This window comes from Aegilops tauschii, chromosome 3, assembly GCF_002575655.3.
Source record: "Aegilops tauschii subsp. strangulata cultivar AL8/78 chromosome 3, Aet v6.0, whole genome shotgun sequence".
Taxonomy (NCBI): domain Eukaryota; kingdom Viridiplantae; phylum Streptophyta; class Magnoliopsida; order Poales; family Poaceae; genus Aegilops; species Aegilops tauschii.
In genome coordinates, this window is record NC_053037.3 from 279,833,047 (window position 1) to 279,847,968 (window position 14,922).

A 14,922-nucleotide genomic window follows, 5' to 3' on the forward strand; every position below is an offset into this window, starting at 1 on the left:
TTGTACCGGATTTGGATTTGAATTTGAATGTATGCTATAGCTTTATTCATATCCATCAGGTTCAAACAACCAATGCATTATTCGATTCATAGGTACATATGTTCAAGAATTACATAAGAACCAAATAAAGAATGATGAACCACGGTTGTATACTTGTACTATGAAAGACGGTAAAGAAAGAGGCGAAATATATTCTGGTTGCTGAACAAGGTGAAGCGGAATGCCCATATTGTGCCCTCCTCCATGCAGAAGGCACGCACGACTCTAGTCCAACCCCTTGTGGTGGCCGACCGCCCATCCTCCACGGTCTTCATAAAAACATCTAGATAATCATCGTGTTCTGGTAGAAATACTTTAACCTTTGCATGTCCACCAATCATGTAGTTTGAGAGGTAATCTTGAGTAAACTGCTTTGGCAACCATGCAAAGGAATAAGATTTCAGACATTGTCATCTAACACAACTCATTATGGGCAGTAAAAAGAAGGCTGCAGAGTTCTTACTTACCATCCTGCAGTTCGCTGTTGTCTTGGATAAAGTGTAAACAAATAGTTTAATTGCCATCTTTGGACCCATTTTACTAACAATCTTTATCAGCTTCCTCACTTGATGCTAGTTCATCGATATATCATTGCCCCATACGCAGAAAGGGTCGAAACGCAGATCTTTACCAATGACATATGTACCTAAAAGCACCAAGTTAATATTAGAAGCTAAACAACAATTGCACAATGATGTAGTACAACACTCTTTTATAATATGTCTATATACATCCGTATGTGGTAGTCCATTTGAAATCTCTAAAAAGAAAAATATTTAGGAATGGAGGGAGTATCTTATAACATCCAATATACTCACATATTAGATGAATTAACATCTTATATTATGGGTTGGAAGGAGTTTAGTTCATTCTTACAAATTATCTGCTGCTGTATCCACGGGTTACAGTTAGTTTGAGCTAGTTCGGGCTCAAATAGCCCTAAAGTATATCTAAACATGAGGGCTAGTTTGAGCTAGTTGCATCTATAACCCACCCAAAAAAACTAGTATCCAACCCAAGAGGTGCTAATTGGAGCTAGTTCTCCTAGTGCATTTATTGTCAATCGAACCCTGCCATCCAAACAACTCTTTGGATGGAGTTAGTTCAGGGTTAGTAATGAGCTAGAAACTAACTCTAACCTCTAGCTAAGTTGTGTATCCAAACAGGGTTGTGTTGTTGCTGTTGCTACTGCTGCTCTTCTACGTATATCTAGACATCATTAGAACATTAATGTAACACTCTTCCTTGTTGATATGTAGCCTAGGATTGCATATTTAGACATTAAGTACAGTGCATGTTGCTATGTGATACGTCCATTTTGCATCATGCTTTTACATTGATATTTATTGCATTATGGGTTGTTATTACACGTTATGTCACAACACTTATGCCTATTCTCTCTTATTTTACAAGGTTTACATAAGGAGGGAGAATGCCGGCAGCTGGAATTCTGGGCTGGAAAAGGAGCAAATATTAGAGACCTATTCTGACAACTCCAAAAGTCCTGAAACTCCACGAAAGTTATTTTTGGAACTAATAAAAAATATTGAGCGAAAGAAGTACGTCAGAGGGGGCCCCACCTGGCCACGAGGGTGGGGGGGCGCCCCCTGCCTCGTGGGCCCCCTGTTGGCTCTCCGGTGGCCATCTTCTGCTATATGAAGTCTTTCGTCAAGGAAAAAATCATAAGCAACCTTTCGGGACGAGACTCCGCCGCCACGAGGCGGAACCATGGCGTAACCAATCTAGGGCTCCGGCAGAGCTGTTCTGTCGGGGACACTTCCCTCCGGGAGGGGGAAATCATCACCATCGTCATCACAAACGCTCCTCTCATCTGGAGAGGGCAATCTCCATCAACATCTTCACCAGCACCATATCCTCTCAAAACCCTAGTTCATCTCTTGTATCCAATTCTTGTCCCCAAGTCCGGGATTGGTACTAGTAGGTTGCTAGTAGTGTTGATTACTCCTTGTAGTTGATGCTAGTTGGTTTATTTGGTGGAAGATCATATGTTCAGATCCTTTATGCATATTAATACCCCTCTGATTATGAACATGAATATGCTTTGTGATTAGTTACGTTTGTTCCTGAGGACATGGGAGAAGTCTTGCTATTAGTAGTCATGTGAATTTGGTATTCGTTCGATATTTTGATGAGATGTATGTTGTCTAGCCTCTAGTGGTGTTATGTGAACGTCGACTACATAACACTTCACCATTATTTGGGCCTAGAGGAAGGCATTGGGAAGTAATAAGTAGATGATGGGTTGCTAGAGCGACAGAAGCTTAAACCCTAGTTTATGCGTTGCTTCGTAAGGGGCTGATTTGGATCCATATGTTTCATGCTAGCTATGGTTAGGTTTACCTTAATACTTTTGTTGTAGTTGCGGATGCTTGCAATAGAGGTTAATCATAAGTGGGATGCTTGTTCAAGTAAGAACAGCACCCAAGCACCGGTCCACCCACATATCAAATTATCAAAGTACCGAACGCGAATCATATGAACGTGATGAAAACTAGCTTGACGATAATTCCCATGTGTCCTCGGGAGCGCTTTTCTCCGTATAAGAGTTTGTCCAGGCTTGTCCTTTGCTACAAAAAGGATTGGGCCACCTTGCTGCACTTTATTTACTTTTGTTACTTGTTGCTCGTTACAAATTATCTTATCACAAAACTATATGTTACCACTTATTTCAGTACTTGCAGAGAATACCTTGCTGAAAACCGCTTATCATTTCCTTCTGCTCCTCGTTGGGTTCGACACTCTTACTTATCGAAAGGACTACGATAGATCCCCTATACTTGTGGGTCATCAAGACTCTTTTCTTGCGCCGTTGCCGGGGAGTGAAGCGCCTTTGGTAGGTGGAATTTGGTAAGGAAAAATTTATATAGTGTGCTGAAATTTACTGTCACTTGTTACTATGGAAAGTAATCCTCTGAGGGGCTTGTTTGGGGTATCTTCACCCCGACCAGTAGAGCAAAGAGTTGCTCCTCAACCTACTGAACCTACTGAAAATGAAAATGTTCCCTTTGAAGTTCCTTCGGGTATGTTAGAAAAACTGCTAGCTAATCCTTTTGCAGGAGATGGAACAAAGCATCCTGATGAGCACCTAATCTATGTGGATGAAGTTTGTGGATTATTTAAGCTTGCAGGTATACCCGATGATGTTGTTAAGAAGAAGGTCTTCCCTTTATCTTTGGAGGGAGATGCATCGACATGGTATAGGCTATGTGATGATACGGGGTCATGGAACTACAAACGATTGAAATTGGAATTTCATCAGAAGTTTTATCCTATGCATCTTGTTCATCGTGATCGCAATTATATATATAATTTTTGGCCTCGCGAAGGAGAAAGCATCGCTCAAGCTTGGGGGAGGCTTCAATCAATGTTATATTCATGCCGCAATCATGAGCTCCCAAGAGAAATAATTATTCAAAGTTTTTATGCTCGGCTTTCTGATAACAATCGCACCATGCTCGATACTTCTTGTGCTGGCTCTTTTATCATGAAGACTATTGAATTCAAATGGAATTTATTGGATAGAATTAAACGCAACTCTGAATATTGGGACCTCGACGATGGTAAGGAGTCAGGTATGAAACCTAAGTTTGATTGTGTTAAATCTTTTATGGATACCGATGTTTTCCGTAAATTTAGCACTAAATATGGACTTGACTCTGAGAGAGTAGCTTCTTTCTGTGAATCTTTTGCTACTTATGTTGATCTCCCCAAGGAGAAGTGGTTTAAATATCATCCTCCCATAGAAGTAAAAGTAGCTGCACCTACTAAAGTTGAAGAAAAGACTGTTACTTATAATGATCCTGTTGTTCCTACTTCTTATGTTGAGAAACCACCTTTCCCTGTTAGGATAAAGGATCATGCTAAAGCTTCAACTGTGGTTCGTAAAAGCAATATTAGAACTTATACACCTCCTGAGCAGATTAAAGTTGAACCTAATATTGCTATTGTTAAAGATCTCTTGGCTAATAATATTGATGGGCATGTTATTTATTTCTGCGGTGAAACTGCTAGAATTGCCAAACCTTGTGCTAAAGATAAACATAGACCTGTGGTAGGCATGCCTGTTATTTCTGTTAAAATAGGAGATCATTGTTATCATGGCTTATGTGATATGGGTGCTAGTGCTAGTGCTATACCTCATGACCTATACAAAGAAATTATGCATGAAATTGCACCTGCTGAGATAGAAGGTATTGATGTTACCATCAAACTTGATAATAGAGATACAATATCACCCATTGGAATTGTTAGAGATGCTGAAGTCTTGGGTGGAAAAACTAAATATCCTGCTGATTTTCTTATTCTTGGTTCCCCACAAGATAGCTTTTGTCCCATTATATTTGGTAGACCCTTCTTGAACACAGTCAACGCTAGGATAGACTGCGAAAAGAGTGTTGTTACTATTGGCTTGGGTGATATGTCTCATGAGTTTAATTTCTCTAAATTTAGTAGACAACACCGTGAAGAGGAATTACCTAGTAAGGATGAAATTATTGGTCTTGCTTCTATTGCCGTGCCTCCTAGTGATCCTTTAGAACAATATTTGCTAGACCATGAAAATGATATGTTTATGAATGAAAGAAGGGAAATAGATGAAGTATTCTTTAAACAGGAACCTATCCTGAAACACAATTTGCCTGTTGAAATCCTAGGGGATCCTCCTCCACCCAAGGGTGATCCCGTGTTTGAGCTTAAACCATTACCTGATACTCTTAAATATGCTTATCTTGATGAAAAGAAGATATATCCTGTTATTATTAGTGCTAACCTTTCAGAGCATGAGGAAGAGAGATTATTGAAAACTCTGAAGAAGCACCGTACTGCCATTGGATATACTCTTGATGATCTTAAGGGCATTAGTCCCACTCTATGTCAACATAAAATAAATTTGGAAGAAGATGCCAAACCAGTTGTTGATCATCAACGAAGGCTAAATCCTAAGATGAATGAAGTGGTAAGAAAGGAAATACTAAAGCTCCTTGAGGCAGGTATAATTTATCCCGTTGCTGATAGTCAGTGGGTAAGTCCTGTCCATTGTTTCCCTAAGAAGGGAGGTATTACTGTCGTTCCTAATGATAAAGATGAATTGATTCCGCAAAGAATTATTACAGGTTATAGGATGGTAATTGATTTCGGCAAATTAAATAAGGCTACTAAAAAGGATCATTACCCCTTACCTTTTATCGATCGAATGCTAGAAAGATTATCCAAACATACACATTTTTGCTTTCTAGATGGTTATTCTGGTTTCTCTCAGATACCTGTGTCAGCCAATGATCAATCAAAGACTACTTTTACTTGCCCTTTTGGTACTTTTGCTTATAGACGTATGCCTTTTGGTTTATGTAATGCACCTGCTACCTTTCAAAGATGCATGATGGCTATATTCTCTGACTTTTGTGAAAAGATTTGTGAGGTTTTCATGGACGATTTCTCCGTCTACGGATCCTCTTTTGATGATTGCTTGAGCAACCTTGATTGAGTTTTGCAAAGATGTGAAGAAACTAATCTTGTCTTGAATTGGGAAAAGTGCTACTTTATGGTTAATGAAGGTATTGTCTTGGGGCATAAAGTTTCTGAAAGAGGTATTGAAGTTGATAAAGCCAAGGTTGACGCTATTGAAAAGATTCCATGTCCCAAGGACATCAAAGGTATAAGAAGTTTCCTGGGTCACGCCAGTTTTTTTAGGAGGTTCATTAAGGACTTCTCCAAAATTTCTCGGCCTTTGACTAATTTATTGCAAAAAGATATACCATTTGTCTTTGATGATGATTGTGTAGAAGCATTTGAAATACTTAAGAAAGCATTGATCTCTGCACCTATTGTTTAGCCACCTAATTGGAATTTACCCTTTGAAATTATGTGTGATGCTAGTGATTATGATGTAGGTGTTGTTCTAGGGCAAAGAGTGGATAAGAAATTAAATGTTATTCAATATGCTAGTAAGACTCTAGACAATGCTCAGAGAAATTATGCTACTATTGAAAAGGAATTCTTAGCAGTCGTATTTGCTTGTGATAAGTTCAGACCTTATATTGTTGATTCTAAAGTAACTATTCACACTGATCATGCTACTATTAAATATCTTATGGAAAAGAAAGATGCTAAACCTAGACTCATTAGATGGATTCTCTTGCTACAAGAATTTGATTTGCATATTGTTGATAGAAAGGGAGCTGAGAACCCCGTTGCAGACAACTTGTCTAGGCTAGAAAATGTTCTTGATGACCCACTACCTATTGATGATAGCTTTCCTGATGAGCAATTAAATGTCATAAATGCTTCTCGTACTGCTCCGCGGTATGCTGATTATGCTAATTATATTGTTGCTAAATTCATACCACCTAGTTTCACATACCAACAAAAGAAAAATTTCTTCTATGATTTGAGACATTACTTTTGGGATGACCCACATATTTATAAAGGAGTAGATGGTGTTATTAGACGTTGTGTACCTGAGCATGGACAGGAACAGATCCTACGCAAGTGTCACTCCGAAGCTTATGGAGGACACCACGCTGGAGATAGAACTGCACATAAGGTATTGCAATCCGGTTTTTATTGGCCTAATCTCTTCAAGGATGCTCGTAAGTTTGTATTATCTTGTGATGAATGTCAAAGAATTGGTAATATTAGTAGACGTCAAGAAATGCCTATGAATTATTCACTTGTTATTGAACCATTTGATGTTTGAGGCTTTGATTATATGGGACCTTTTCCGGCCTCTAATGGATATACACATATTTTAGTTGCTGTTGATTACGTTACTAAGTGGGTAGAAGCTATTTCAACTAGTAGTGCTGATCATAACACTTCTATTAAAATGCTTAAATAAGTTATTTTTCCGAGGTTTGGAGTCCCTAGATATTTAATGACTGATGGTGGTTCACATTTTATTCATGGTGCTTTTCGTAAAATGCTTGCTAAGTATGATGTTAATCATAGAATTGCATCTCCTTATCACCCACAGTCTAGTGGTCAAGTAGAATTGAGTAATAGAGAGCTCAAATTAATTTTGCAAAAGACTGTCAATAGATCTAGAAAGAATTGGTCCAAGAAACTTGATGATGCATTGTGGGCCTATAGAACTGCATATCAAAATCCTATGGGTATGTCTCCGTATAAAATGGTTTATGGAAAAGCATGTCACTTACCTCTCGAACTAGAACATAAGGCTTATCGGGCTATTAAAGAGCTCAACTATGATTTCAAACTTGCCGGTGAGAAGAGGTTATTTGATATTAGCTCACTTGATGAATGGAGAACCCAAGCTTACGAAAATGCCAAGTTGTTTAAAGAAAAAGTTAAAAGATGGCATGACAAAAGGATACAAAAGTGTGAGTTTAATGTAGGTGACTATGTATTGCTATACAACTCTCGTTTAAGATTTTTGCAGGAAAACTTCTCTCTAAATGAGAAGGCCCTTACGTTATCGAGGAGGTCTATCGTTCCGGTGCCATAAAAATCAACAACTTCGAAGGCACAAATTCGAAGGTGGTGAACGGGCAAAGAATTAAACATTATATCTCAGGTAATCCCATAAATGTTGAAACCAATGTTATTGAAACCGTAACCCCGGAGGAATACATAAGGGACACTTTCCGGAACGTTTCAGACTCCGAAAAGGAATAGGTATGTGGTACGGTAAGTAAACCGACTCCAAAACAGTTTTTAAGGCAATATTTCTCCGTTTTGGAATATTTAGAAAAATAAGAAGCAGTCCGGGAAGGACACGAGGGCTCCACGAGGGTGGAGGGCGCGCCCTACCCTACTGGGTGCGCCCCCCTACCTCGTGGGCACCTCGTGTGCTCTCCGGACTCCGTTTTCTTGCACGATACGTATTTTGGTCGGTAAAAATTCATTATATAATCTCCCGAAGGTTTTGACTCCTGTATCACGCAATTATCCTCTGTTCTTGTTTGGAGCTGTTTTTTGTCAGGGTTGTCAAGGCCAGGCATCATGTCGTCCCCCTCCTCCAACAATGGTGACAACGATGCTTGGCTAATGAAGATAGAGATGAAGAGGGAAGAACCCATGGAGATCAACAAGGATGAAGGGATCAAGAAGGCCACGGAGGATCAAGCTCCGGTAGCAGAAGACATCCTTCAACTTGATCATAATCTTCTTACCCCAACTGGGATCGAATCTTTCAAGATGATTGAGTTAGCTCGTATACAGAACAAGTATCTCACACGTGAAAATATTTTGTTGAAGGAGCATATCGTTGCACTCAAGGGCATTATCCGCAAGCTGGAGGACCTCTTACGTTCGATGTGCGACTATCCATCATCACCTCCACCTTCTTCATCAGCAAAGGAGACATAATCACATGGGTATGGGCACTCCCCTTGGCAACTGCCAAGCTTGGGGGAGGTGCCCCGGTATCGTATCACCATCACACTCCTATCTTTACCGTTTTTCTTAGTTCGATCCTATTAGTAGTATCTTGATCTAGTAGAATAAAGAGTATGGCATGATCTAGTTTTGAGTTTTGCTTTATGATCCCTCTATGTAATCGAGTCCGTGAGCTATATATAATAAAGATTAGTGTTGAGTCAAGGGCTTGATTATTTTGCCATGATCTTGACTGAATAAGAGAAAAAGAATAAAAAGAAATAAAGAGTTCATATTGATCTTATCGAGAGTAATGACTTCACATAGAAAGAGTATGATGATTAAAAATTGTTGAGAGTTGGCAAACATAGCTTTGGTCATCATTGCAATTATAGGAAGTAATAAATAAAGAGAGGTTTAACATATAAATATACTATCTTGGACATCTTTTATGATTGGGAGCACTCATTAAAATATGACATGCTAAAGAGTTGATGTTGGACAAGGAAGACAACATAATGGGTTATGTTTTCTTATATCTGAGATAAAGTATATTGTCATGGATCATCCAACATGTTGAGCTTGCCTTTCCCCCTCATGCTAGCCAAATTCTTAGCACCAAGTAGAGATACTACTTGTGCTTCCAAAAACCCTTAAACCAGTTTTGCCATGAGAGTCCACCATATCTACCTATGGATTGAGTAAGATCCTTCAAGTAAGTTGTCATCGGTGCAAGCAATAAAAATTGCTCTCTAAATATGTATGATTGATTGGTGTGGAGGAAATAAGCTTTATACGATCTTGTGATGTGGAAGAAATAAAAGAGACGGACTGCATAATAAAGGTTTATATCACAAGTGGCAATATAAAGTGACGTTCTTTCGCATTAAGATTTTGTGCATCCAACCCTGAAAGCGCATGGCAACCTCTGCTTCCCTCTGCGAAGGGCCTATCTTTTATTATTATCTTCTACCTTATGCAAGAGTCATGGTGATCTTCACCTTTCCTTTTTACATTTTATCCTTTGGCAAGAACAGGGTGTTGGAAAGATCCTGATAGATATATGTAATTGGATATGGGTTAGCATGAACTATTATTGTTGACATTACCCTTGAGGTAAAAGGTTGGGAGGCGAAACTATAAGCCCCTATCTTTCTCTGTGTCTGATTAAAACTCCATAACCACAAGTATTGCGTGAGTGTTAGCAATTATGAAAGATTAAATGATAGTTGAGTATGTGGACTTGCTAGAAAGCTCTGACATAGACTCTCTCTGATGTTATGATAAATTGCAATTGCTTCAATGATTGAGATTATAGTTTGTTAGTTCTCAATAAAGTTTCTGATTCATACTTCGCATTGTGAATAGATTATTACTTGAGCATAAGAAATCATATGACAATATTCATATATGTTGCTCTTATAAGAATAATCATGATGCCCTCATGTCCGTATTTTATTTTATCGACACCTCTACCTCTAAACATGTGGACATATTTATCGCTATCGGCTTCCGCTTGAGGACAAGCGAGGTCTAAGCTTGGGGGAGTTGATACGTCCATTTTGCATCATGCTTTTATATTGATATTTATTGCATTATGGGCTGTTATTACACGTTATGTCACAACACTTATGCCTATTCTCTCTTATTTTACAAGGTTTACATAAGGAGGGAGAATGCCGGCAGCTGGAATTCTAGGCTGGAAAAGAAGCAAATATTAGAGACCTATTCTGCACAACTCCAAAAGTCCTGAAACTCCACGAAAGTTATTTTTGGAAATAAAAAAAATATTGAGCGGAAGAAGTACGTCAGAGGGGGCCCCACCTGGCCATGAGGGTGGGGGGCGCGCCCTACACCCCAGGGCGCGCCCCCTGCCTCGTGGGCCCCCTGTTGGCTCTCCGGTGGCCATCTTCTGCTATATGAAGTCTTTCGTCAAGGAAAAAATCATAAGCAACCTTTCGGGACGAGCTTCGCCGCCACGAGGCGGAACCTTGGGGGAACCAATCTAGGGCTCCGGCAGAGCTGTTCTGTCGGGGACACTTCCCTCCGGGAGGGGGAAATCATCACCATCGTCATCACAAACGCTCCTCTCATCTGGAGAGGGCAATCTCCATCAACATCTTCACCAGCACCATATCCTCTCAAAACCCTAGTTCATCTCTTGTATCCAATTCTTGTCCCCAAGTCCGGGATTGGTACTAGTAGGTTGCTAGTAGTGTTGATTACTCCTTGTAGTTGATGCTAGTTGGTTTATTTGGTGGAAGATCATATGTTCAGATCCTTTATGCATATTAATACCCCTCTGATTATGAACATGAATATGCTTTGTGAGTAGTTACGTTTGTTCCTGAGGACATGGGAGAAGTCTTGCTATTAGTAGTCATGTGAATTTGGTATTCGTTCGATATTTTGATGAGATGTATGTTGTCTAGCCTCTAGTGGTGTTATGTGAACGTCAACTACATAACACTTCACCATTATTTGGGCCTAGAGGAAGGCATTGGGAAGTAATAAGTAGATGATGGGTTGCTAGAGTGACAGAAGCTTAAACCCTAGTTTATGCGTTGCTTCGTAAGGGGCTGATTTGGATCCATATGTTTCATGCTATGGTTAGGTTTACCTTAATACTTTTGTTGTAGTTGCGGATGCTTGCAATAGAGGTTAATCATAAGTGGGATGCTTGTTCAAGTAAGAACAGCACCCAAGCACCGGTCCACCCACATATCAAATTATCAAAGTACCGAACGCGAATCATATGAACGTGATGAAAACTAGCTTGACGATAATTCCCATGTGTCCTCGGGAGCACTTTCCTCCATATAAGAGTTTGTCCAGGCTTGTCCTTTGCTACAAAGAGGATTGGGCCACCTTGTTGCACTTTATTTACTTTTGTTACTTGTTGCTCGTTACAAATTATCTTATCACAAAACTATCTGTTACCACTTATTTCAGTACTTGCAGAGAATACCTTGCTGAAAACCGCTTATCATTTCCTTCTGCTCCTCGTTGGGTTCGACACTCTTACTTATCGAAAGGACTACGATAGATCCCCTATACTTGTGGGTCATCACTATGTAGCTTTAGATATATTACATATGGCCCTAGTTAACCTAAGGAAAAATGGGTTGCAGATATATTCAGTTAAAAGTCCAATTCACCGATTAGTCCCTTATCAGCCGCCGGCCTATATGGTACCCGCTACAGATATCCTGAACAGTGAGCAGATATAATCCATGGGATGAAACTAACCTCGATGGAAAACAGCAATCGTTCCCAAAATTGTCCTGTGTAGGTACATCAAGAAGCATGTTAAGCACAACAGGCTAAACATCAACCAAAATTACACATGGCAGACAAAATAATCTCCAAAAGATAGCTTCAGTGTGTAGGTTTAAGCACGCTAGTAAAGGAAAACAAGTGGAAAGGTGTGCTAACTACAGGCCTAACATTTAACAACAAGCAAACATGGTCATTCAAACTGGTATTGTGCCGGTCTAAGTACACTGGTTATGGTTAAATAAAAATGGAAAGGCGTGTTAACTACAAGATGCAGCAACCAAATGTAGTCATTCATAGTGGTATTGTTGAAACTGGTACTGACGAAATTGAACTGCACAGTTCATACTTGCACATATAGAACATCACGTTGTGAATAACTGGAATAAACAAGGCATACTACGAACAACCAAAGGTAGCATTTGAAATTGAACATATGCTAACTACAAACAACCGAACAATCAAAAAACTTTAAAGAGGCATATGCCTATAACAGGCTTAACATCAAGCAAATATATGCATTCCTATCGGTATGTTTAAAACTGGATTGATGAAATGTACTGCACAGTAAATAATTGCACATATAGAGCATCACATTGTGAACAACTGAAATAAACAAATCATGGGTTTCCTCACTTGTCACAGATGGGCTCGTTCCCGTGGGAAGAGCACGGACCCTGGATGCGCTCCATGTTGTCGCAGATGGGCTCCTTCCCCATGGAAGAGCACGTCAGTAGGGTGCCCTCCCTGATGTTGCAGACAGGCGCTTTCCCCTTGGAAGAGCCGGAGAGGGTGCCCTCCTCGTGGTCGCCGTCGATGAGATCTGACTTGGAAGCTGTGGATCCCAAGCCAGCGCCGCAGAACTTGTCCTTCAGAAATGACAAAGGGGCTCAATCGCGATGTAGAATGTCAAATTGTTGACAGCGAGCCATAGGAGATCAGCGGCGGGGCCATGGATGAGATCGACGGCGGTTGAACCCGAGGGGTTGGGGGTGGGCCACTTAACCTGTGCACAGCCCGCCTCAGGGCGTCGCTGTCGATGACCTCGATGTCGTAGCCGGCGGACAAGACATGCCCGCATACTCTAGCCCGCTGCTTGAGTGTCTACCGCCAGTAATGGTCGTCAGCTTCCTCGGCGACGTCGGGCGAAGAGACCGCTATACACCTCTTTTGGGCCAGTCACTCCTCGAGCTCCACAGGAAGCGTAGCCGGGCTTAGGCTGCGACGCTCTGGAGTGGGGGTGGGTATCTGTGGGAAAGGGGGCGTTTGTCAGGCATCATCTAAGAAACTCAGGGCGGCCTGGGTATGGAGATCGGTGGGTAAGCTGCACGGGCAAACCGGCAGATGTTGACAATGGAGGCCTTGCGGCAGCGGCGGCAGCGGCGGCGGGGAATTTGCTAGGGTTTCGAGCGAGGGAGGGTGTGTGTGTGTGTGTGTGTGTGTGCACGCATGCCCGAGGAGGTTTTGGTGTGTGTGTGTAGGGGGGCGTGTGGTGTTTGAGGAAATGACGCGGTTACTGAATATTTTACTACGCGGGAGTCAAACGCGGGAGTGAAATGCCGGGCTATTGAAAATTTTGATGATAGTGCATCACACACGGTCCAGAGATAACAACCGTGTGTTATGAAAAAGAAAAACCCTCGAGGCGGGCAGATATTTTCGATGCAGGCGGGATTGGGAACAAGAAACATCGCACACGGTCCGAAGATAACAACCGTGTGTTATGAAACAGAAAAACCCTTGAAGCGGGCAGATATTTTTGAGAGGGGAGCCTCCTGGAGCCCAATGTACTGTGCGGATGTGTGCGTGACAGGTGCACCGGCGTGGCACATGGTTAGTTTGAGTGAACTGTGTCTGTTGCGTCATCTGACTTGTCTAATGTTCATAAATTTGGCAAAAAATGATGCGGGAGAGGGTCAGAACACGAACACACTTGCATGTGGACCAAATTTATGTATGAAAAGGGTGGTTTGATTTTCAAATACCAAATGCAACTTTGATGTGGCACCTCTCTCGCAAAGCACACGGTATTGCTTGCCCCCACCCCCCCTCGTGTCAGCACGAAGGGAATCCTAAGCTATGAATGCATGCCCCCTCCCCCTCAACCGAGGTTCACCTAGCAAAGTGCGAAGTAGCTAGCAGCCCCCCTCCTCCCTCGTGCCGGCACGAAGGGAATCCTAAGCTATATATGAATGCATGCCCCCCCAACCGAGGTTCGCCGTAGCAAAGTGCAAAGTAGCTAGCAGCCCCCCTCCCTCGTGTCGACACGAAGGGAATCCTAAGCTATGAATGCATGCCCCCCAACCGAGGTTCACCTAGCAAAGTGTGAAGTAGAGCTAGCAGCCCCCCTCCCTCGTGTCGGCACGAAGGGATTCCTAAGCTATGAAGGCATGCCCCCCCAACCGAGGTTCACCTAGCAAAGTGCGAAGTAGCTAGCATCCCCCCTCCCTCGTGTCGGCACGAAGGGAATCCTAGCTAAGCTATGAATGCATGCCCGCCCCCCCCCAACCGAGGTTCACCCTAGCAAAGTGCGAAGTAGCTAGCAGCCACCCCTCCCTCGTGTCGGCACGAAGGGAATCCTAAGCTATGAATGCACATGCCCCCCCCAACCGAGGTTCACCTAGCAAAGTGCGAAGTAGCTAGCAGACCCCCTCCCTCGTGTCGGCACGAAGGGAATCCTAAGCTATGAATGCATGCCCTCCCCCCCCAACCGAGGTTCACCCTAGCAAAGTGCGAAGTAGCTAGCAGCCACCCCTCCCTCGTGTTGGCACGAAGGGAATTCTGAGCTATGAATGCACATGCCCCCCCCCAACCGAGCTTCACCTAGCAAAGTGTGAAGTAGCTAGCAGCTCCCCCCCCTCGTGTCGGCACGAAGGGAATCCTAAGCTATGAGCATGCCCCCCTCCCCCCCAACCGAGGTTCACCTAGCAAAGTGCGAAGTAGCTAGCAGCCCCCCACCCCCCTCGTATCACCACGAAGGGAATCCTAATTAAGATATGAATGCATGCCCCCCAACTGAGGTTCACCTAGCAAAGTGCGATGTAGCAACCCCCCCCCCACACACACACACACTTTCAGTCGGCGGGCCAGAGAGGCATATATCTCACCAAGATGGATTGTAAAACGGACCAAGAATAATCCACCTTGGTCGTACAACCTCTCTCTTGTTGTTGGTCAAAGTGATGGCCGTCCATGCGACCCCGGAGATGGGCTAGCTGGCCAATAATCAAGCAAGTAGCTAGTCCCCGAAGA